Raw genomic sequence first — 24,937 nt, 5'->3', positions numbered from 1 at the left:
ATGGTACAGATGGCACGCACCAAGCAGACTGCTCGCAAGTCCACCGGAGGAAGAGCTCCTAGCCGTCAGCTTGCTCCACGTACCCGTCAACGTCACACGTTCCTTGGAGAGTTTGGGATGCCTACACTCTTATGGAGAGTGCTTAGCTATGTAGGTTATCCTGATGGAATGGAACCCCGCTACTTCTGGGCGAATGAGCGATTGGGAGAAGGTCTCTTAGTTACTGTGGAGGCCATTGTTCGTCCCCGAGGTGACGATTCTGAGTGGACAGGCTGGTGTTATGAGTCAACTGGTAGGACTGCTGAAGAAGCAGCTGGCAGGGCAGCCTTTGGAATCTTGAGGGATATCATGGATCGTTTTCCTCAGGAGCTGGCAGCCGCTTTGGTTGGAGTTTTCCCGAGAGGTAATCCCTCCACTGACTCATGGCAGCAGGCTAGAGGAAGACCCTTGGAAATTGGTACCGCAGAAGGGCAGAACAGCGATAACCCTGCAATGAGCGCCATGTTCGCAACGATGAGAGTGTTAGATGGAGTTGAGGGTAGCCTCAGACGTGTGTCTAGTGCTCTTGGTCATGCCCGCGAAGACCGACGTCAGCTTCAGAGGGAGCACGACATCGAGATTGAGAGGCTCACCAAAGAGATGACTCGGTTAACTCACCAACGGAATGCAGCCTGGTCCAGGGAAGATGTCCTGAGAGCTCGACAGTTTGAGCTGGAACAGCAGCTGGCAAATGCGGAAGAATACAACGATAATCTGCATGAAGAGGTTCATCTACTGCACAATCAGCTCCACCCTTATGTACCACCTGGAGCCGCAGAAATGGATCTAGAGGGGTACGAGGAAGAAGAAGAAGTGGCACCTGAAGAAGAAGTAGAACCTGAGGAAGGAAATGATTCTGCGTCTGACCTCGATAGTGACCATGATGAGGATTAGATCGCTTCGCATTTAGTGGAAGGACTAATGTATCACCTCTATTTATGTAATGGACATGTAGTTGAAGTTGGCATTAGTAACCAGACTATCATGTAATGTTAATCGCATGTTTGGATGAACGTCAATGCAATTTCCGTTCTTTGTTGGTAATCACGCTTTAAAAATTTCATGCGTTACGAGCACGATAAGTGGTCAAATTGGTGATGTCATGTTGCGAGAAAGAATTATTATGCCTTTGTTTTTATTGTGATTTTGAGAATTTTCTCCAGTAATTTCAGTTTGGCATGAGTATCTAATTCATCTGCAATCTCTTGGCATCAACCAATAATCACTTATTGTTGCAACTTCGCAGATGACGCGCACCCGTGCAGGAGCTAGTAGCAGCCAGGATGGCAACCACGATGACTTGCCACCCCCACCCCCGCCGTCTGCTCAGGAATTCTTTGCCCAGTTCCTAGGGAGCCAGAGAACAATGGAAGAAGCTTTGCGCCTTATCACGCAGAACACTGCTCGTGGCCACCCACAGCAACCAGGGGCTGAGCCAAATCAGCACAGTTCATTCAAGGAGTTTCTGGACACAAAGCCGCCCATCTTCAAGGTGGCTGAGGAACCACTGCAGGCCGATGAGTGGCTGAATACCATCGAGCAGAAATTTCGTCTGCTAAGAGTCACAGAGCACCTAAAAGCAGAATATGCTTCTCATCAATTGCAAGGACCAGCAGGAATCTGGTGGACGCACTTTCTGTCGTCTCTGCCTGCTAATGCGAGAGTGACCTGGGATCAATTCAAGTTGGCTTTCAGGGGACACCATATTCCCCCGGGCCTGATGCGCATGAAAGCAGCAGAATTTATGAGGCTCACTCAGGGAACCAAGTCACTCATAGAATATATGCACGCATTCAACAACTTGTCAAGATATGCTCCAAGTTTCGTGGATACTGAAGAGAAAAAGATTGAGAGTTTCAAGCGAGGGTTGGGTACCAAATTAATGAAGACGATGGCAAATTCTCGATGTGCCACGTACAATGAGTTTATTAGCGATGCCTTGACCCAAGAAAACCACAACAACATGAATGCAGTTGCTAAAGGTCGCAAGAGGGCCTATGAGGCCGGTGCATCCGGATCTTTCCAGTCGAAAGCGCCTATCACAGCTAGGCCACAATTCCGTCCACCTGCACCCAAGTTTAGGCCTCCACCACCGAAAGCTCAGAATAACAGGCTGCAGAAACCATTTCGTAAGGCGTTCACTATTGCCTTACCAAAAGGAAATGGCAATCAGGACAGTTCCGCAGGATTCAAAAGTAATCAACCTTGTTTCAACTGCAACCAACTGGGTCATTGGTCCAAGGAGTGCCCCCACCCCAAGAGGAATGGCAACCCAAATCAGAACAATCAGAGGCAGGTGAATGCCAGGGCACGTCAGGGACAAGTGCATTATACTGCTGTGGAGGAAGTGCCCGCCGGAGAAGTTGTCACGGCTGGTATGTTTCTCGTCAACAAGCATCCCGCTGTTGTTTTATTTGATTCAGGAGCTTCTCATTCATTTATGAGTCAAGCATTTGCATCTAGACATGATCAAGAAATAATAGAAGTAAGCAAAGGGGGTTTTAACATAAGTTCAGCAGGGGGAACTGTTACTACCAAAAAGATAGTCAAAAATGTACTCATTTTGATCCAAGGGAGGGAGTACACCACAGATTTGATAATATTGCCGGGATTGTCGATAGGTGTAATCTTAGGCATGAATTGGATGAAGTATCATGGTGCTCTTATTGACACTAGCACCCGGACCATTATGTTGAGAGAACCCACGGGAGGGAATGCTTTTCTAGTTCCACTCTCCCGCGATTTCGAACCCCAACATTTAGCCTGTGCTATCCAAGCCACCACCATATGTGATATTCCCGTGGTTTGTGAGTTTCCGGATGTATTTCCAGAGGAATTACCAGGTCTACCACCGGATAGGGACGTGGAATTTAAGATCGAATTAGTGCCAGGTACCGCACCCATATCCAGAAGGCCATATAGAATGCCACCCAATGAGTTAGCAGAACTTAAGGTTCAATTGCAAGATCTATTGGACAAAGGTCTTATCCAACCTAGCTCATCTCCGTGGGGATGTCCAGCACTGTTTGTGAAAAAGAAGGATAAGTCACTGAGGATGTGTGTAGATTACAGACCACTCAATGCTGTGACCATCAAGAACAAATATCCGTTACCCCGCATCGACATCTTGTTCGATCAGCTAGCGAAAGCAAAGGTATTCTCCAAAATTGACTTGAGATAAGGTTACCATCAGATAAAGATCAGACCGGAGGATATACCCAAAACTGCTTTCTCTACTAGGTACGGCTTATACGAGTATTTGGTTATGTCTTTCGGACTAACAAATGCTCCAGCCTATTTCATGTACCTGATGAACTTGGTATTCATGCCCGAACTTGACAAGTTCGTGGTCGTGTTTATCGATGACATATTGATTTATTCAGAAAATGAGTCAGATCATGAAGAACACCTGAGGATTGTCCTATCCAGATTGAGGGGACATAAGCTATATACCAAGTTTAGCAAATGTGAATTTTGGATGAGCAAAGTGCCTTTCTTAGGTCACATTTTATCTAGAGATGGAATCTCAGTAGACCCATCAAAAGTACAGGAGGTCATGGATTGGAAAGCCCCAACTTCGGTGCATGAAGTTCGGAGTTTCCTAGGGTTAGCAGGATACTATCGTCGGTTTATTCCAGATTTCTCAAAAATTGCTAAGCCTATGACCAGACTACTTTAGAAAGATGAGAAATACAAGTGGACACCAGAATGTGAAATAGCTTTTCACACCCTCAGAACTTTATTGACTACCGCACCAGTGCTAGCACAACCAGACATTGAAAAGCCTTTTGATGTATTTTGTGATGCATCAGGAATAGGTTTGGGATGTGTACTTATGCAAGAAGGGAGAGTAATTGCATATGCCTCTCGGCAACTGAGAAAACATGAAGTCAACTACCCTACACATGATTTGGAACTTGCAGCCGTTGTCCATGCACTAAAGATATGGAGACATTACTTGTTGGGCAATGTATGTCATATCTATACTGACCACAAGAGCCTCAAGTATATCTTTACCCAGCCCGAACTGAACATGAGACAACGAAGGTGGTTAGAATTGATTAAGGACTATAATTTAGAAGTGCATTACCATCCGGGTAAAGCTAATGTGGTAGCCGATGCACTTAGTCGGAAGTCCCATTGCAACACTATGGAAGCGCTATTGGAGGATGGATTCAACTTGCTACATCCTGCTGTGCTACACAATATCACAATCAGTTGTTCGCTTGAGGGCAAAATCATAGAGCTACAGCAGACAGATGTAGGAATAAGTCACATCAAGAGAAAAATGCAAGAGCAAGAAACCAAACATTTTAGATTGGACGAAAGAGGTGTATTATGGTTTGAGGACCGACTAGTGGTGCCAAAAGACCGTGAGCTAAGGAATCAGATTTTAGAAGAAGCTCACTCGTCCAAATTGTCTATCCACTCGGGTAGTAGTAAAATGTATCAAGATTTGAAAACCCGTTTTTGGTGGACTAAGATGAAGAAAGAGATCGCAGCCTATGTTGCTAGGTGTGATAACTGCAGCAGAGTGAAAGCCGTCCATATGAAAACCGCTGGATTACTTCAGCCATTGCCTATTCCAGGATGGAAATGGGAGGAAATCAGCATGGACTTTATCATAGGCCTTCCAACAACGCCCCAAGGTCACGATTCAATCTGGGTCATTGTCGATCGTCTCACCAAGTCAGCACATTTTGTACCAGTTCACACAACATATCACGCGGGTAAATACTCTGAGTTATATGTTTCCCAGATCGTGAAATTGCATGGAGTACCCAGGACCATAATCTCAGATAGAGGACCACAGTTCATAGCTCGTTTCTGGGAGCACTTGCACCAAGCTTTGGGAACCAAGCTAATCAGAAGCTCAGCTTATCATCCGCAAACTTCAGGACAGACAGAGCGAGTGAACCAAATCCTAGAGGATTTACTTAGAGCTTGTGTAATATCTTCAAAAGGTTCATGGGAGAAATGGTTACCTTTAGCTGAATTCTCCTATAACAACAGTTATCAAGCGAGTATCAAGATGGCTCCATTTGAAGCCTTGTATGGCAGAAAGTGCAGAACTCCATTGAATTGGATTGAGCCCGGTGAAAGGAGATATTTTGGTATTGATTTTGTCAATGAAGCCGAAGAACAAGTACGTATCATCCAACAACACATGAAGGCAGCTCAATCAAGACAGAAAAGTTATGCCGATAGAAGAAGAAGACCACTAACTTTTGAAGTAGGTGACTATGTGTACTTGAGAGTATCACCCATGAAAGGTGTGAACAGATTTGGGATGAAAAAGAAGCTTTCACCAAGATATGTAGGGCCATACAAAATTTTGGAACGAAAAGGAAATGTTGCGTACAGGCTACAACTACCACCAGAGATGAGTGCAATATTTGATGTGTTCCATGTTTCGCAGCTAAAGAAATGTCTTCGAGTACCGGAAGAAGCTATTGCACCCACCAACGTGCAGCTTCAATCGGATCTGACCTATGAAGAAAAGCCAATTCGAGTATTAGAAGTGATGGAGAGAGTAACAAGGAGTAAGATCATTAAGTTCTATAAGGTGGTGTGGAACAATCATAGTGAACAAGATGCTACATGGGAAAGAGAAGATTATCTGCAAGAAGTTTATCCCGCCTTTTTCCAAGAATGGTAGGTCTTGCAAATCTCGGGACGAGATTTTTATAAGGGGGAGGGGCTGTAACACCTCGGGTGTTAGCCTTGCATAACTTGACTTGCATAACATGAGCATGAGCATCAAGCATTCATAAATCATCATTTACAATTGAAACATCTGATCGAAACATATGAAACATTGCTTGTTATTTCATGTTCCTTGTAACATATGCATATGATCATGTGCAAATAAATGCTAGTATGTAATGTTGGTCACTATAACACCTTAGCTACACTTAGGTTAACAAAAGGAACCTTGTTCATGAAGGCCACATTTCATGATCAAGCACTTAAGCGATATTTCATGTGTTGACCTGAATAGCTATATGAGTGACTACTACATGAAATGCTTAAATGACCTTGCAAATTGTGTTAACATGCTTAGAGTATCATCATGAACAACTTTGGTATTTAGCGCTAGGGCTAGTTTGGTCATCTGGTAATGGTTTGAATATGTATCATGATTTCAAAGTGACATGTTTGACTAAAGTTGAACTAGGTGTTAGGGACCTTGCATGGAGGAGTTCACTAAAGCAAAGTTGTAGTGTTTGATATAAGGAACAACTTTTATTTTTATGGCATGGACTGATTTAGCTTCTAACATGCTTGAATGGGTCCCACAAAAACCAGCAAATCCAGCCTTCAACACTTAGGAAATTTTTTCGAAGTATTTGATCAACTGGCCGACTGACAGCCAAGGTTGGGCACGAGATTACTCCGTATCTATTGCGAATTAGAGCTCGATCATTGAACAACAATTGAAGCTGGTACATAGGGCTATAAATTTTGTTTAGACGTCTTAAGCTTTGGAACGACGGATTAGCGAGAAAATCAGCGGCAAATCTCGTCGTCAGGCTCGGCCATCGCGTTCTGACGTAACTGAATCGCGCGTTTAGTGGCCGACCGTTCACAGGCGCTGCCCGCCGCGTGGTGGCCGGTAATGGCCGCGCGCGCCATCTGGAGGCCGCACGCCGGCGCTGGGCCCGCTCGTCAGGCATCGACGGCCAGCAAGCCACCAGGGACGCGCTTAAGTCGCCACTGAGCCGGCCTTTCGCTCCCACTCGCCTACTCGTGCTCCTTTGCTCACTGCGCTCGCCATCGCCGTCGCAGCCGCCCCGTCGAGCTCGCCCGCATTCACCGCCACCCCAGCCTCCAATCGGCCGCACTCACAGCTCCGCCGCCCCCTACTCCACCGTTCCCACCTTGCTGCGCCCACAGCCGCGCCATTAGTAAGCCATGCTTCGCTTTGCGCCACCGCGGGTGTGTCTCTGCCAGAGCTCCGCCATGGCCGTCGTCATGGCCACGCCGTGGTAGTCCACCATTCCGCGTGATAGTTGGTGCGCTAGGACCGCCGTAGTACACCGGTGCTTGTCCGAGCCTGTGATCGAGTCACTGAGGTCGTCACCGGCATTTGCCATTGTTCCGCCCCGCCGTGCCATCACAGCCGTCCGCCATGGTCGGCGGTGAAGTGCTTCGGTGCTCCTTCCATCCATGCGAAGGCCACCACCGGGTGCGGGTGATTGGGTAGACCACGTAGGTGTAGTCGCTACCGCCGACGGGTTCACCGGCGACGAGCTAGGGCCGTGCCGCGTCGAATGCCACCGTCTCCCCTGTTTTTAGTCGATGACATGTGGGTCCGGCTGACCGGTGGGCCCCTGTTGCCAGTGACTAGTATTAGAAGGCTAGTTCATTCTTTTCAGATTTAAACCCTAATTTCAAGTGTTTTGTTATTTTTGTATCTTTAGTTTGGTAGCTCCTAAAATTGTGAAATAAATATGATTGTGTTGCTTAGGAAGTGTAGTATTTAAGAAAAATATGTTCTTGTCTTAAACAGTAGAAATTTCTGGAGATTTAAATAAGGATTTGAAATGTGCTTTTGAATGCATTCAAATTTGTTTATTTTATATCTAGAGTTCCTGTGCTCCAAAAATTATGAAATTTTTGTGGTAGGCTATTCTTGTCATACCTGAGCTTGGATAAAAATTTGAGGACCAGTGCATGTGTAGATCTATAGTTATAGATTTTTCTTTTATAAATAGTTAATCCTTACATGAATTTTTATAAATTAATTATGAGTCCAAAATTCATGAGATTTATTGGAGATGATACTAGTACCATATGGATGTTAGGAAAAATAAGAAATCTGTTGCTTGACACTTTTCAATAGGATTTTCCATTTATGCTATTTCAGGCCTTGCTTCCTTATCATTTTTGTATAGGATGTTCTACTTAGTAAAATGACATGAAATTTTTATAGTAGTCCTTTGATAGCATTAGTAAGGCTCTGTAAATTTTTGAGAATTTATTAAGCACATCTGATATGTATTTATTATTTAACCTAGGTATCTAAATAAAATAATAAAGGCAATTTAATAAATAGTTTGGGCTTCACCATTATATTATCTTAACTGTATTTGGTATGCTTACACTGTTGGTAGGTTCTAGGTTGTCAAATTTTGAAGGATTACATAAAGTAGAAGTATTCTTACTTTATATTGCATGTTAAATCATTTCCAGACTGATTCTAGAGTGTGAGGAGTTACATGTTGAAACTGATGTAGACTGTAAAAATGGTTAATAACAAAGTCGTAGAGAATTTGATAAGCTTTCCAGAAAGTCCAGGATCACTGCTTTTAGATTTGTAGAACTCCAGTTATGAGTGAAACAAGTAGCTACTAATTATGGCCTAGTCGATGCGTTGTAGAAATAGTTAAGTAGTAATCGAGAAGAGATATGCACCTACTCAACAACATGATGCACTTGTTAACATTATGCATTCGTAATACTCATACCATACTCATGCATCTAGGATCAGAGGAAGAGATCACGTTGCCGGAATTCGAAGAAGCTGAGGAAGGGAACCCGCAGGAGGATCCGCAAGCCGCAGCTCCCGAAGGCGTGGAGCAGAACCCTAAAGAGCTTCCGGAGTGCCCTGACCACCGTCCTACTTCCTTTCTACGAGGCAAGCCCCGGAGCATTATAAGTCTCCCAGTAATTTACAAATGTTTACTTACGTACTTATGATTGATGCATTAGGTTATAAGAGTTGAATGAAACCACTTGATGCATGTACATTCCTTGTCCAGAAAATTACACCTTTAACCGGTATAGGTCCAGGATCGAATATATGCTTAGCCATGCTTAGACCGGTAGAAGTCAGGTGATTTCCTGTCACCTGCGAGATATAGGTGGATACCGGAGCACGTTTGGTTATAATGGTTATCGTGGAACAGAACCATGGTTAATGTAAATGGAGACCGGGCGGGATAGCGATAGAAAAGCAACAAGGCATGGAGGTCTTGGGTGTGGATCTATCCCCGTCTGTGTCGATCAAGGACCGTACCGTTGTTGGAACTTCTGACAAGATTGAACGCATGCCTCTCACTTAGCTGGCCGGATAACTCGTTCCAACCGCGAAGCCGAGTAATTCAACTCAGGCCGGGAATTGTTCTGTTGTGCGCTCCTTCCGGGGAACGATCAGACTGAGCCCAAGGGCAGGCTTGGCCTGAGCATCCTGGCATCTGGTGTTCCAGATTGTGCGGCGCAGTACGAACCCGCGAAATGTGTACCGGAGTTGTACCAAAGGTGACCTAAGACTATCGTGGCTGGTAGATCTGGGTTTGTGTTAGGAATAAATTCCCAGCTGGTAGAAATCGATTCGAATTGCCGTCTCTCCCGGATAGTGAGAAACTTGGCTAGCTCCAACATCGTAGTAACTGTGTTATGAAACATGATGGTTCGGATGAATATGGAATTACAATACCTGCTATGGTTACTATTGTATGATTCTAAATAATATACCACATGTTTGGCACAGGGTAGTTGCAAATCTAGAAATGGATAGTTATAATTAACTTGATAAAGGAATCCCAAGTGTACAAAGATTAATTGCCTTTTTGCAAAAATGTTGTCAAGTTACGTCCACTTATACGGCCTTGCATAATCCTTGGAGTCATTTTATTTCTGGTTCATGACGGGTAAGTCTAGCTGAGTACCTTCTTGTACTCAGGGTTTATTTTCCCATTGTTGCAGATGGCACTGTGTATCATGGTTATTGCAAGAGTTGCTTCTATCCCGCTGTGGATGAGGAGTAAGCCTTGGGCAGGCTTCCTTAGTAATTCCTATCTTTGCTTTTGTGGATTGTGATCTGGCATGGCACTGTATCAAACTACGTTGGAAACTTATCTTCGAACTTATTTGCTTCCGCTTTAATTATCAAACTCGGTTTGTAATAACTTTTATTCGTACTCTGATGATGAAACGTATCTGTGAACTTTATGTAATATGTGGCATGTATGTTGAATCCTGTACGATCTTGGTTGTTGTAAATCGTTTATCGAGACCCGTCGCGGTACTCGACGGACTACCGGGTTTATATGGGTTCAAGTATGACAGTGCAACCGCTTGCGGATTGCCATTATACTTGTATTCTTATAAATTGGTCGGTTCTGCGACACCAAGAAGTCTCGCTAGTCGAGTACTCGTCTAGGTACTCCAGTTGTAGCTAGCATGCTCTTAGGTGAGCATATTAATACGCTCTGTCCTTTTGTTGTTTGTTTTTATCTTTGGCCGAGTACTTTTGTCCTTTTTTAGCTGGTGCTATGGTGGCCTTGGTCGAGAGTGACGAAGAAGAGGATGATGATGCCGCCCTTGTTACTCGTCGGTGAGTTGTTTTCTTGTTTTCCTGTTGTTGAACCCCTCTTTTTGTTTTGACTTTGGCCTTGTTGTAGTAAGCGGTCATCGGGTTCGAGTTCTTCTAGGGCTCTAGTACCGGCCATGCCACTCCCATTGCAGGGTGGCGGTGATGTTTTTGCCGCTATAGTTCCCCCTCTTAGGTCCTCTGTTGGTTTTCTGAAGAAGAGGGTATTCCTTGTCATGCTTCTTTGCTTCTGTTTTATTTTTCCCTAACTCATATTCTTATCGTTGAGTTTTCCTATCATCTGGTAGACCCTCGCCTTCTCTTGCTCCTCAGCCGCCCTCTTATTAGTCCTCTGGTGCGCCCCCGCGTACTGAGTCAAAGGACTCGGAAATTACGGTCGGTGAGGTGGCTGTGAGGGAGATGGGGCCCCCTAGTGATCATGCTGCTTTGGATCTGCTAACTCTAGGGGTGACCGTGGCCATGGAGGTGGATCCATCTGAAGAGGTAGTCGGGGCTTCCCAGGATATGGCCCTGGTTTTGCCTTCTTTGCCTACACTAGCTTCTCCTTCTGCCTCTCTTGGTATCGGTGCTCTGCATTTGGATGATGATGTGTTGCATCAATTTGATGCTACTCATCGGTTGTCAGAGCTAACCGCTGCCTGGGGAAACTTGTCGACCCTTGCGACTTCTTTTGGGGAAAAGCTCCAGGTAAGTTTTTCTGAAGTTCTTTCTTTAGATGTTCATTTTTCTTCTGTCCTTATTTCTTGTTTTTCTCTCTCTCTTTTTGCTCAGTCTTTTTCTCATGATCATACCGGCTTCTTTTTCTCGTCTGAAACCGAGAAAAAGTTGCCTTCTGAGGTGAGTACCCTAAAGCCAGAGCTTGACCTCTATCGGGCCGAGTTGGAGACCAAGCGTCAGACGCATCAGAAGGAGGAGAAGGCTCTCCGTGCCTAGGTGATTGAGGCAGAAAAGCAGAGGGATGTAGCTACCCAGGAGGCCTTGAAAAATGTGGAGGCCATGAAGAAAGAGTGCACTAGTATTGTGAGTTCTTTTTTGTTTCCTTTTGTATTCAAATTTGCCTTTCTGCTAACTTGTTTTTTGTTGCCTGGTCTAGCTCTCTGAGTTGAAAAGCAGAAGCTCTCGGAGGGTATCGAGGAGATGAAGACACTTGTTTGTACTAACCACAATAAGGCTGAGGAGGTAATTACTTGAGCTGAAGAAGAACTCGCGCTTGCTAAGATGATTAGGCGTGGAGCTGATAGGGATCTTATGCAGGCTCAAAAAACTATCGAAGTCTTGGCTGGCAAGTTGGCGACGGCTACTGAGAACTGGAATGCTTTGTGGAAATCCTTTCGGTCAGTAGCCGGTCTTCTCCGAACTTCAGCGGATGATGGTCAATCTTGGGCTCAGTTTATTCCCCAAGTGCTGACCCGTTTCCAGGAGTTCATGAAGAGGTGCGCCCAACTGTGTACCAGAAATGTTCTTGCCTAGGTTTGGGTTCTTTCTTCAGAGTTTCCTTTGTCTAAGGTTGCTGATGAAGCCGAGAGTCAAGAATATCTGGATGCTGCTGAGAAGGTGGAGCCTAAGGTCGAAGATTTAGCTAGCAGGATTGTTGATAATTTTAACATTGATATTTCTTCTCCTGATGACAATGCTTGATGTAATTGACCTTTGTACTCTGGCTTCTATAATAGAACACTAAACTTCTTTTTGAATGAAGATTCTTTATTTTTTGTTGATGTCTTCTTGATCTGTCGAGTGCTTTTCTGGCTTTCGTTTGTGCCGTGTAAACAACTCGGTATATGTAGATCGTTGTTTTGATAGACTTTCTTGATTTGACGAGTGCTTGTCTGGTTTTCATTTGTGACTTGTAAGCAACTTTGCCTGTATTTCTTCGTCTTGTAAACAACCCGGTTTAGGTAGATCGTTGTCTTGACAAACTTTTTTGATCTGACGAGTGCTGAAAAGACTTAGTACCGGCGATCTCAAGTATCTCCGGCTTCTTCTTTTCAGCTTAACTTGGGATGTGGTCAGCATCTGGTCCTTTCCCTGGTTGCAAAAACATCTTGGGACTGACAAGCCCCCGAGCACTTCATGGTTGAGCTCTGGAAGCCTCACTTGTTCCTTTAGGTCTTGTCGAGCAGGAACAAGCGTCGTCCAAGTGCTTTCCTGAGCGAAACCATGTAGTGCTTCTTGGGATCTTCTGAGTGTAGCCCTCGAGCCTCTTGCTATTTAGCACAAGGAGCTGGAGGGTCTTGTCTTGAAATTGCTCTGATTTATGCTCAGGCTTAGTTTCAGTCATTTTGCTTTTTGGTTCAGGTGTTAGCTTATTAGCTACCCTCATCGGCGGGCTCAAGCATCTTTTTAGCTCTTTTACTCTCGGCCGGTATGCTTAGGCGTATTTTCAGCCATTTTGTTTTTTGTTTCGGGTGTTAGCTTGTTAGCTACCCTCATCGGCGGGCTCAAGCATCTTTTTAGCTCTTTTGCTCTCAGCCGGTATGCTCAGGCATAATTTCAGCCATTTTGCTTTTTGGTTCGGGTGTTAGCTTATTAGCTACCCTCATCGGTGGGCTCAAGCATCTTTTCAACTCTTTTGCTCTCGGTCGGTATGCTCAGGTGTATTTTTAGCCATTTTGCTTTTTGGTTCGGGTGTTAGCTTGTTAGCTACCCTCATTGGTAGGCTCAAGCATCTTTTTAGCTCTTTTGCTCTCAGTCGGTATGCTCAGGCGTGATTTCAGCCATTTTGCTTTTTTGGTTCGGGTGTTAGCTTGTTAGCTACCCTCATTAGTGGGCTCAAGCATCTTTTCAGCTCTTTTGCTCTCGGCGGGTATGCTCAGGCGTATTTTCAACCATTTTGCTTTTTGGATCGGGTGTTAGCTTATTAGCTACCCTCATCGGTGGGCTCAAGCATCTTTTTAGCTCTTTTGCTCTCAGCCGGTATGCTCAGGCATGATTTCAGCCATTTTGCTTTTTGGTTTGGTCTTGCCATCATATTTAGAGTGGTTGGACGGCTTGAACTTGTGAGGCAGTCGTATTGAAACAAGTCTGTTTGCAAAACAGGGGAATCTATCATGTGTTCCAACTTCTTTGTATTCTGATTTGACACCTCCTTCCTGCCAACTGTCATTTTGGTGAGAGTAGTTCTACGAGGATGTCTGAATAGGTACTTCGCTTCTGATCTTCCTCGGTTGTTCGATTCGGTAATTTTGATTATGGTCCCTTCTACTTTCTCTATTGTGACTTCCGCTTGGTCCAAGTCTCTCGAAAGCAGACTTCTTTTGATTTTGATCTTCCTTCCTATGAGATGTTGACTTAGCGGGTAGTCTTGAGCGGGCCCTTCCATCGTACGTCCTTAGGGTTGCTGATTGGAGGAGGTATCGAAGCTGTTCCCATTTTTCACTAGGAAGTGATGTCGCTCCAAGTTCTTCTAGTGCTTCTCGGATCTTATTGTAGGGTGTATTCGCCGCTCATCCTTCTTCGACCTCTCACTCTGATTTTCTTCTATTGTACTCAGCTAGATCTGACTCATATCTGATCCAAGCTTCCTTGCGCTGCCTAGCACGACGTTGACGTCCTTGTTTCAATTTGTTCTTTCTCTCTCTGGCTTGCCTCTGACTCTCGGTCTCACCATTGTGCCCCTGGGTAAAGGGTGATATGTTGGACTCAGATTCATCTGATGACCTGATGTCGAGCGCTTCTAGGGGGACCAATGATGATCGAGGACGGCAAACCATGAATACTTCTCATGCGTGAATTGCTCCGCTATCGGCATCGGTTTCCACACTGTCGGAGTAGTTGATAACTTTAGTAGAGGCTTCAAGGTCGCAGATTGAGTCTCCTTCTTGGTAGGGTAGAATTGTTGTTGTCGTATTGTCGACTAGTTAGGTGCCACTATCCTTAGGAACAGAACCTGGCCAGTGGATGATGCAGTCTTGAGATGTTATAGTTAACACGAGACCTTCCTAGGCAAGGCGTTGCCATGTTGTAGAGTCCGAATGGAAAAGGACCCGACTTCTTGGAGAGACTCTGAGTGTACTCCAAGTTGTATTCTTGATAGGCCAAGGCCACGTTCTTAAGCCCCATTAGAAAAGAACTCGGTTTCTCAGAAGAACTCGGGTAAGACTCCATTTCGGATGCGGAACCTGAGTTTGAGTCGGATGCACAAAGTCGCGAAATCTGAGTTAGATCGAACATCGTGAGCTGCGTAAATCTTCTAGCAAGTTGATCTGTCATAGTCACCAAAATAAAATGGTCTTCATGGTGATCTGAATTTTTGAGGAGATGGCTTTGGAGCTTGCCATTGTCACCTGCCTCGCAGATCCATGAACCGAAGATGAAGGTTGATCCTGTTGAGAAGATCATGCTGTCGAGGTCCGTTGAGCTCTCGGATGCAAAGTCGCCGAAAGCCCCTACCTGGCGCGCTAGCTGTTGATGTTTCACCACCGATAGCCTACCATGGGGGTACCCGGGGCAGTTTGTTCGGGCTTCAGCGTATGCAGAACTCGACGGTAAACGCAAGAGATAGACAATTTATCCTGGTTCGGGCCCTCGACCGTGATCGAGTAATAGCCCTACGTCTAGTCGGTGTTAGCCTTTGCGTTGGATTGATTGTACAAGTGTTGTGTTGCATTATGTTATGTCTTCGAGGAACCCTGCCCTCCTTTATATAGTCAGGAGGTCAGAATCATAGTCGGTTTACAATGAGAGTTCCTAGTAGAATTATAGAATAATAATACTACTAAGATTACATGGGAAGAATCCTAGTTAGACTAGATCTTCTCCCTTCCTTGTAGGGTATCTCGTGAATCCAGCACTGATAAGGACCTCCTTGACATTCTCCACAGGCTCAAAGGATCTGGCCACCCGCTTCACGTCGAGGGTTCCTTTAGCGATGTCCTTCCCGATGGCTACGAGCTCCTCAGAAGCGAGGGTTGCTGAAGCGAGCTCATAGCTCTTGACCTCGCACTCATAGGCCCTCTAGAAAGAAGTGCCGATGGTGATGACCCCACATGGGCCTAGTATCTTGAGCTTGAGGTATGTGTAATTGAGGACGGACATCAACTTCGCGTAACACGGTCGCCCCAAAATGGCGTGGTAGACCAGGGGGAACCCGACTACATCGAAGGTGAGGGTCTCTATCCTATAGTTGGATGGATTCCCAAAGGTGATGGGTAGGTCCATCTGCCCAATCAGTATGGCCTGCTTTCCCGACACGATGCCTTAGAAAGGCACCCTGGTCGGCCAGATGCGCGCTCGGTCGATGCCAATAGCATCGAGCGTCTTGGCGTACATGATGTTGAGGCCACTGCCTCCATCCATCAGTACCTTGGTGAGCCGCTTCATGCTGATGATAGGGTCAACCATGAGCGGGTACCTGCCTGGGTGTGTGACACTATCTAGGTGGTCGGATCGGTCAAAGGTTATGGGAAACCCTAACCATTTGAGGAAAATGGGTGTGGCAGGCTCCACTTCATAGACCACTTGGTGCGTGACCTTCTATCAGCGCTTGAAGCCGTATGCCTCTGGCCCATCGAAGATCATGAGGCATCCATCTGGCGACAGAAAGTCGCTATCCTTCTCTTTGGCATCATCAGCTTCTGCCTTGGGCTTCTTCTTTTGCTCCCATTTCTTGGAGCCACCGGTGAAGAAGCGCTTCGTGAGGGAGTAGTCCTTATACATGTGTTTGATGGGGAAGGCGTGGTTTGGGCATGGCCCCTCGAGCAGCTTGTCAAAGTGATCGGGGGTGCCCTCGGCCAACGCTCGACCAGCTTTTCAATCGATGGCGGCCACGAGTGAGCCCCCGCACCCTTTCTGGTTCTTCTTCTTATTCGAATGGTCGGAGGGGCCTTCGTCGGCGTCCTCGTCCTGCTTCGCTTTGCCTCTGGAGCGATAAAAAATTGCTCAAACTACTTCCTCGTCAGAAGCATGGCTGGTCACGATGTCGAGGAGTTCCTTGGTAGTCCATGGGTCCTTACATCCCAACTTATGGACTAGGGACTTGTAGGTGGTCCCCGATTGGAAGGCTCCGATGACAATAGCATTGACGATATTGGGGAGCTTGTTGCACTGCCGAGAGAAGTGTTGGATGTACTCACGGAGAGTCTCTCCCAACTTCTGTTGGTAGTTCTTCAAGTCCTAGGGGTTCCTAGGGCGCGCGTAGGTGCCTTGAAAGTTTCCCATGAAGATTTGTTTTAGGTCCGCCCAACTCTGAATGCAGTTGGGCAAAAGGTGCTCCAGCCATGTTCGTGTTGAGTCGCCAGGAATAGGGGGAAATTGCGGATGATGAAGTCATCACTGACTGCACTGCCAGCCCATTAGGCGAGCCGGTAGTCCTCGAGCCACAAGCCGAGGTTTGTTTCCCCTGAGTATTTCAGGATGTTAGTCGGTGGGTGGTATCGGGGCGGGAGTGTCACCTTGAGGATATGCCAACTAAAAGCCTAGGGCCCTGTTGGCACAAGGCTATGACTCTAGTCCTCCTCGTGGTTGTAGCACCCACCATGGCGAGGGTGGTAGCTACGTCTAGCCCCCTCCCCTGCATCATTGTGGGTACCCTGACGGGTGTCGAGGGTGTCGCGTGCGTCACGGTTGTGGCCGAGACGCTCTTGCACCAGAATCATGATGCATGTCCTACCATCGTGTGGTGCCTGGTGGACTAATGCATCCTTGTCGGGTCGCACTGAGGGCATGCGCTGGCTAGCGTTGAGCTCCTATCATCGAGACAACGAGCTCTCGGTCTGCTGCGCAGCCGCACGCTCGAGCAACGTGTGAATCTCCTGGTGGGCCCATCGATCCTTGGGCGTCGTAGGCACTAGAAGCCCCCTGAGCAAGGCTATCGCAGCAGCGATGTTCTAGCTTGCTCGAGTGAAGTGCGGGAGCGCCTGATTGTCTTCAACGATCCTCTGGTTCACATCATGGGCCACGGTGCATGTGCGCCCCCTGTCTCCATGGTGCTCGATCTCACGATCGAGCTTCGCGCGTTCCTGCTCAAGCCAAAGTCGCGCTTCCTCAAGCTCTAAGTGTCGGGCCTTTAGCCACTCCACCCGTAGGCTGAGTGGGGCTCATGTATCTCCCTTGACCTCGTCGTCAAGGTCGTTTGTCGGGGTAGCCTCCTCCTCATGGATGCTTTTGACGTGTCCCTCGGGGGTACCTATCATGAAGCATTCACGAGAGGGGTGATGGCTCCCCTACTAGAGTCAGAGCCAAAGGGCGACTCTAGCTCCTCTATGAGGAGGTCGTGGAAAAATTCCATGACATGTTCGATCACCCCTACGAACTTGTTGTTCGTGGGGGATGGAATCATGTGTTGCGCCACAAGGTGGCCAACGGTCTCTACGGCGTTGTGGAGACCGAACGGAGCACTGTCGGGGTGCTCTGGATGAGGTATTCTGGGGAGAGCGGCTCTCCACCGGCAAGTTGCGCCATGACGTTGGCAAACGAGAAGGTGAGGTGGCATAGGCCCTCTGTAACAACCCAAAAATCCACACACCAAAAATCACAACTACAAAATTTTTGTTTTAACCCCATGTAATGATGAGTGACATTTGTAGGAGCTAACCCTAAGTGTTGCATTAGTCGTAATCCAACTAAACAAACTCATAAGCATAGCATGTCACTTGTTGTATATGTGTGTGTTTAAAATCCCTAACACATACATTTTTGCATGCATTTTAATTCTAAACAAGTGAGTTGCCTTTTATTGATCTTTTGTTGTGCAAATAAAAGTGACCACTTATAATTAATTTATTATGCAATAAATTAATCACCTAAGTACCACCTAAGTATGTGAGCCCCACCAACCAGCCCTAAGCTCCACCCTTAATCAAGGTGCACACTTGTACAATGAAACTAAATAAATCAAACCCTAACCAAATTGGCAACAAACAAAAGAGAAAGGAAAGATGAGGGAGCAGCAGTAGCCCAGGCCTGCTCAACCTTGCGAGCCAGCCTATTCGGCCCAAATCGTGCCTCGCCTGCCCTTCCACGTGCATAGCCCACAAAGCTGGCCCAGCAACACCCAACCGCCCGCACACGCACAACCATTGACGAGCTGGACCCGCCCGTCAGCCGTCACGCACCGCACGCCGCCGCATCAGGACAAGCTAACAAACGGGCCCCCTCTGTTAGCCACCTAGCTATAGCGTCATCGTCTTCCCCACGCTCCCTCCACCACGCGACCGGGAGCCGACCGTAGAGCAGGTGCGGGCCTGGGGTCACGCACATCGCATGACCCTGTTTCCCCCTTGCGCCGCGCTTATGCTATCGCACGTGAACCGTCGGATGTGCCGCACGCATCACCATCGCCCGATCATCGTCCGCCATTGGAGCCCTTGGAGCTCGGCTATAAAAAGCCAATGTCCGTGAGCCCTAACCCTCAGCCCGTTCGCCGCCGCCACTGGTGGCACAGCACCAAACAGCGTCAAGCCGAGAGAGAGGGAGGAGGGAGAAGCAAGGTGGAGAAGGAAGCCGCTGCGGGGAGGACCTCGCCGGAGCCAGGAACGCCGCCCAATCAGCTATAGTGCGTAGCTGCTCAGCACGGCATTGCATCGCCTCATCATGGCCTTGCCTCGCCACCGCACTGCCATCCTACCGCCACGAACCCTATGGTGAGCCATCTTGCTGAGACCACCTCCCTAGCCAAATGGAACGTGCATCGCCACGATCGAAACCTTGCTAAAGCTTTGAGCTCCGGCCTAGCCCAACTAGTTAGCTAGGGAGACCGCCATGGCCACGCTTGTCGAGACCCAGGCCGCGCCATGCGTGCAGCCATCAGCCAAAAGGAGGACCCCAGCCATGATGTTGTACATCAGAACAGGAGCGCACATGCACAGGCACACTCACCATGGCCGAGAGCACAACCATGGCAAGACCACCGCGTCTTCTATGTCATGGTAAAAGCGACGTTGACACCCCGACTGGCTCCGCCATGACGAGAGACACACCGCGCTCATCTTAGCCGAGGAAGAAGCCCACCAAAGCCCTGCGTTACCGCACCGCACCTCATCGGAGCACCACCGCCTCTGTTTTGCCCCCACCACCATGGCTGGAGCCACTGGGAGCACCAGGAGCTCCTTCAACACACCCACCATGGCTGTAGAAGCACCATGGAGCTCACATGCTCCTCCAACTAGACTCTCGCTACCACTACAGCCCTGTCCATGTACATCGACGAACCCACGCCGCCGTTCACCATGGCCGGGACCCTAGGAAGACCCAGCCGCCACCTTGACCCCACCGCTGCACTCGTCGAGGCTTGGCGACGCTTTTGCCTACCTTAATCGTGCACTAGCGCCACGGGTAAGGCTCGCTGGTGACCTCATCATCGGCGGGAGCCCCGTCAGGGAAGAGTAGGGGATTTTCTCCTCGTCGACCACGTCCCGAGTAGCTCCGTCAAGCTCCGACCATGACCACGCCGACCATGTCCCGAGCAGCTCCGTCGAGCTCCGACCACAACCACGCTGACCACGTCCTAAGCAGCTCCACCGAGCTCTGACCATGACCACGCCAACCACGTCCCGAGCAGCTCTGCTGAGCTCCGACCACGACCACGCCGACCATGTCCCAAGCAGCTCCACCGAGCTCCGACCACGACCATGTCGTGCACATGAACCAAACCCTGGGAAAGAGTAAGTGGACCAAGTCCTTCATAGACCGGCTCTGTGGTCTATGGACCAACACAGGTGGGTTCACCATGAACCGCGCCTCACCTACACTGCGGACCACGGCTCGTTAATGGCCCAGTAAGGCGACGTGGCCGCACCAGTGCGCGCCACGTGGTGGGCCAAAGCCCAGCCCATATCTAGGCCCAACCAGCCCAGTCGAGGCCCGGCCTATATTGACCATTGACCGATCAACATTGAGTGTTGACCGAGGCCACATGTCAGTGACCCAAGAGCCCCTGGTCCCACCTATCAGTAGCTGATGACGTAGATGACGTCATGCTGGCGTCATGATGACGTCAGCAGGGACCCCACCTGTCAGTACAAAACTGAGATGATGACGTCATGCTGATGTCATACTGATGTCAGCATGCCACGTGGACCAGTCACAGCGTGACACGTGTCAGCACGATATTAATTCAGCCTTTTCCCATTTTTAGAAATGATTAAAACTTCAGAAATTCATAACTAAATCATACGAACTCAGAAAAATACAAGACCAAGACCAAAATTCATCTAAAATCGAGCTCTACGCAATGAACCCATGTTTGAGTGCATTTGACTCTTTTGAATTTTCATTGCTTTTTGTGTTATTCTATAGACATCGCTAACGTGACTATAATGCGATCGTTTGCAGACTCGGGGGAGAACCAGACGGACGAGGACCGAGAGTACCATGAGGAGTACGGAGACGACTTCACTGAAGGTGCCACATCTCACCCAACCTCATAGCACCTATTACGTATGGCTAATATAGAACTGCTATTGCTTTACTTTATTGTTATATTCACACTATGATAGGACCTGCATGGTAGTATGCTTACTTGATGACCTATACCTTGACGCGACCTTACCCTTGCTTACCCTACTATTAGGCTAGACACATGCATGCTGCTATATTTCATTGCTTAATACTTCTACTACGCTTGTACTACATTGATGCATGGTGGAAACTGGTGTTAACTAGACTATGGGGAGAGTGCTGCGTGTGTGACTTGGGTGCATGGAGGGTGAGGGTTGTGTTGACCAAGTCGGAGTATACGACGAGCCTGGGGCAAGTCTTACCGTGTGGTGCTACCTAGGCACCCCTGGAATGGATACCTGTGGTGGGTAAATGGTATATGAGGTGGCCCTAGGTGTGAACCTATGATGGGAGGAGCCCAAGGTGGAGGTGCTATGGTGGCATGGTAAATGGAAACCCTAATGAAAACATTCTGGCTTGGTCATCTCTAAGGACTTACTAGTACTCAGATTCGCCAGGAAGCCTTACGTACCACTCGCCCTATATGGTGCGGGACGGCCGAACTACTTTGTAGGATATTGCCACTACTGCTAGGTTGATAGCGGACAGTGTAAGGAGGTACGAGGCGCGGAGGATTTCCCCTACACCCTTTTGAGACTTCATGGAGACCTTGTGGACCCGGCTCATGACTCACAGTTTTAGCCACCCTAGACTAGACTTGGGGTGTACCAGGGCTGAATGGTAGAGTGGCGTTATTCTAGGCTAGCAAGTGGCCAGAATCAGCTCAGTTGACGACGGTCAGCGAAGAAGGCAGATCTTGTGGTTATGTAAAACCTCTGCAGAGTGTGTGGTTGATCGATCGATACATATGCCGACTTGTTGGCTATGGACCTTTCCTGGGTTTCGCTTAAACTAGATAGCGAGATGAGTCCTTCTCTTCTTCCCCCGTGAGAGAGTGTCGGTCATAGCCAGGGGCTACGGGCCATGAGATAGTGCCGAGAGGGAGTTGGCCTGTCGACTGAGCGATGGTATGGTGGTGATGTGGTGATGATGTGGAGATGATGGTATGATGATCCTAGGATCGAAACCTGGCTTTGGACGGAAATGGGGTGGAATGGGTGTGGGAATGGTGTTAAAACTTGACTATACTATTAAATACTTGATATGCTAATACATAGGAAAACCCAGCCTTATAGGTTCCCCTTTGATTATACCCAACTTGCATCCAATTTCTACAAAGCAATGCTCATAGGGTGGGAGTGGCCAGTACAAATCGTACTGATAAATTTTGGCACACATGTTCTGCTGAAGAGTATAACTCTGAGGAGTTTGACGGTTGAGGGGTTCGTTCCTACGCTCGAGTTTGGCGATCTTATCTTCAAGCTATTCTGAATGAATGCTACTTTTGATTCCTCCAATGCGGCGATGTAATAATTTATGTAATTCCGCACTATTTGTACTATGATATTATGTTGTATGGATGTGATATTTGACTGGAATTTGGGTAATATGATCTACAATGGTCTTATTACACTTCGACTTTGTGGATTTTCCTTCGTGGAAATCAGGTTGTTTCACCCTCCCAGGAGGGTTGGGGTCCTAGGAAGACACCGAGCTGACGCTCCAACCTCCCATAGTCAAAGTCGAGGAGCTGGCCGCTCCTAGGGGCACGGGCCTTTGATGTGTGCAGCCGTAGCTCCTCAAACGACTCAACGATCGCATTAAGGCTGGTGGAGTGGAGAGGCTGAATGATGATAGGCGCCCACGCCAGCTCTCCCTCCACCGTGATGATGAAGTCCAGGTCCCCGAAGTGCATGTGGACGCCCAGGACCCAGCTGATGTCGTGACTAGCCATCCGAGGCCTGGTGTTGATGTTGAAACATGTAAAAGGCCCCTACCTAGCGCACCAATTGTCGGTGTTTTGAGTAAGCACCAATGAGTAAATTTGTGTTGTTGCGCATTTGGCTCGGATGGTGTGCTAAGAGGATATGAGGTTTATACTGGTTCGGGTTGAATGCCCCTACGTCTAGTTTATTGCTGCTGCTCATGTTACTAGCACAGAAAAGTTCATAGTAGGGGTTACAAACGGGTGAGAGAGGGATTGGTCCCGAGTCTCTGGTGGTGTGTTGTTTGTGATGAGGTGCAGTGAACTGATGCTGTGCAATGCACTTGTTCGATGTCCTTTAGTGGGATGCCCTACTTTCCCTTTTATAGGCCAAGGGAAAGCATGGGTTATAATGGAAGGGAAGAGGGGAAAAAGAAAGAGAAAATAAGGCTCCTGGAGGTGTGTCGTGCTCCTTTTCACATGGGTCCCATTGACCCTGTAGATCGTGGTGGCAGCAGCGTTGCACCGGGGTCCTATTGGCCGCTGTAGCATACGTGCGGGCGTCGTGCGTCATTCTTATCTTCTATCCCATTCGAGCGGACGGAATGGTCAAAGGGTCCTTGACAAAGGCCATACGGGGGGCTAGCGATACAGTGCCAGTCAACTAACGCTGGTCGACTGATGTTGGATGGTGGTCAGGCAGGGAGTTGGTAGCATAGTGTCGGCCTATTGACGTGATGGGCGACGTGAGTCTCCCAGCATGGCCTGATGCGACCGCCAGTCACATCAGGACACGCCCGAGACGTGCTCCCGGGCGTGCGCCTCCACGCCATAGTGGTTGAAGCGGTTCGGGTCCTACCCTAGGGCCACTGCTTTTCCTGGTAGCAAATCCGACCCCCAGGGAACGGGCAAGGCAAAAATCTCGCCTTGGGGGCCAGGTGGGACGGAATCCGACGCACGGGGGTTAGACAAGGCGGAGCCCTTCCTATGGGACCGGATGAGTTGGAGCCCACGCCTTGGGGTCGATGAGGCGGAGACCTCGTCTCTGGAGTTGGATGAGACGTGGCCCAGCCCCCGGGGGTCAGACGAGGCAGAAACCTCATCCTTGGAGTTGAACGAGGCATGGCCTAGCCCCTGGGGGGTGGACAAGGTGAAAACCTCATCCTTGGAGTTGGCGAGGCGCGGCCTGGCTCCTGGGGGTCGAACGAGGCGGAAACCCTGTCCTTGGAGTTGGACGAGGTGTGGCCCGGCCCCTAGGGGTCAGACAAGGTGGAACCTCATCCTTGGAGTTGGACAAGGTGTGGCCTAGCCCCTGGGGGTCGGACGAGGCAGAAACCTCGTCCTTGGAGTTGGACGAACGAGATCACAGTTGCGTCTTTAACCATCGGATGAGGCAACGTGACAATCCTTAATCCTTTGGTTCAGATACCCAGGTATAGGTATCCAACAACAACCATGTATGTATTGTCTAACGAATTAACAATTGTCATATGCAATCATAGAAAGTATAGCATTCAGTCCAGTCAACATAAAAATAAACCAAAAAGAAGTGTGATGTGTAGAATGCGAACCTGCAAGTGTATAGCTTCTCGTTTAACATTCTAAAATGGTCACCAGATAACCTTGCACGCATCTAAGATGTCACAAAACAACAAACAAGTTAGTTAGTTCACAAAAAACAATGAATATATGAAACAGGGCTAACCCAATAATGAAGCCGATGCAAGTCAGGTTTAAGTGTTTAACAACTCCTGCCATCAAGAATCCACAGTTTGCTAATTTTATCAAGTAGAACTAAATGAACACCAACTGCGAATTTTTTGTGCGAAATGGAGCAATGCACTAAGATTCAGCAATGCACAGAGCATGGGGCTTTCCTTCATTTAGCTATGCTTTTTTTTGTAGATTGTCATAATCAGATGTGCAAAAGGACTACCATCACAATATCACAGAACTAGTCGTCATATACTATATAAAAACACTAATAATACATTAATCATCACATAAAACACACTTGTTAACACTAACATCACATACATAGATTTTAAGCAGCCGAGCGATCGATATTGTTTGTAACCCAAACCCACTACTGCACCACTGAACATTCCCTCCAATCTAGACATCCGGGTCAGATAGATTACCTTGTCGAGTATGCTCGAGGTGTTGCCTCTCTTCGCCATGGCAGTGCCCTAGCCAGTGACGTCCTTGCGCCGCCGCTTGACTAGTGGGGATGCCGGTGTTGGAGGCACAGCCGTTGGAGGAAGCCCCTTCTGGGAGGAAAACCTTTTGTGATTCCGGACGCCTCCTCGCCAGTGCCGCTTGCGACCGGCGGCGGCCGACTCTTGCGGTGGATCCAT

The 24,937-nt window shown here is 48.0% G+C and overlaps 1 pseudogene; it reads right to left on the bottom strand.

The window, feature by feature from the left end:
• The window catches only part of LOC136463717 (ribosomal RNA-processing protein 8-like), a 62,390-nt pseudogene extending 37,453 nt beyond the window's left edge, over positions 1-24,937 (bottom strand).

Source organism: Miscanthus floridulus, chromosome 7 (genome assembly GCF_019320115.1).
Source record: "Miscanthus floridulus cultivar M001 chromosome 7, ASM1932011v1, whole genome shotgun sequence".
NCBI classification, from domain to species: domain Eukaryota; kingdom Viridiplantae; phylum Streptophyta; class Magnoliopsida; order Poales; family Poaceae; genus Miscanthus; species Miscanthus floridulus.
Note: the sequence above shows the minus strand (reverse complement) of the source record. Positions and strands in the feature narration are given on the sequence as shown.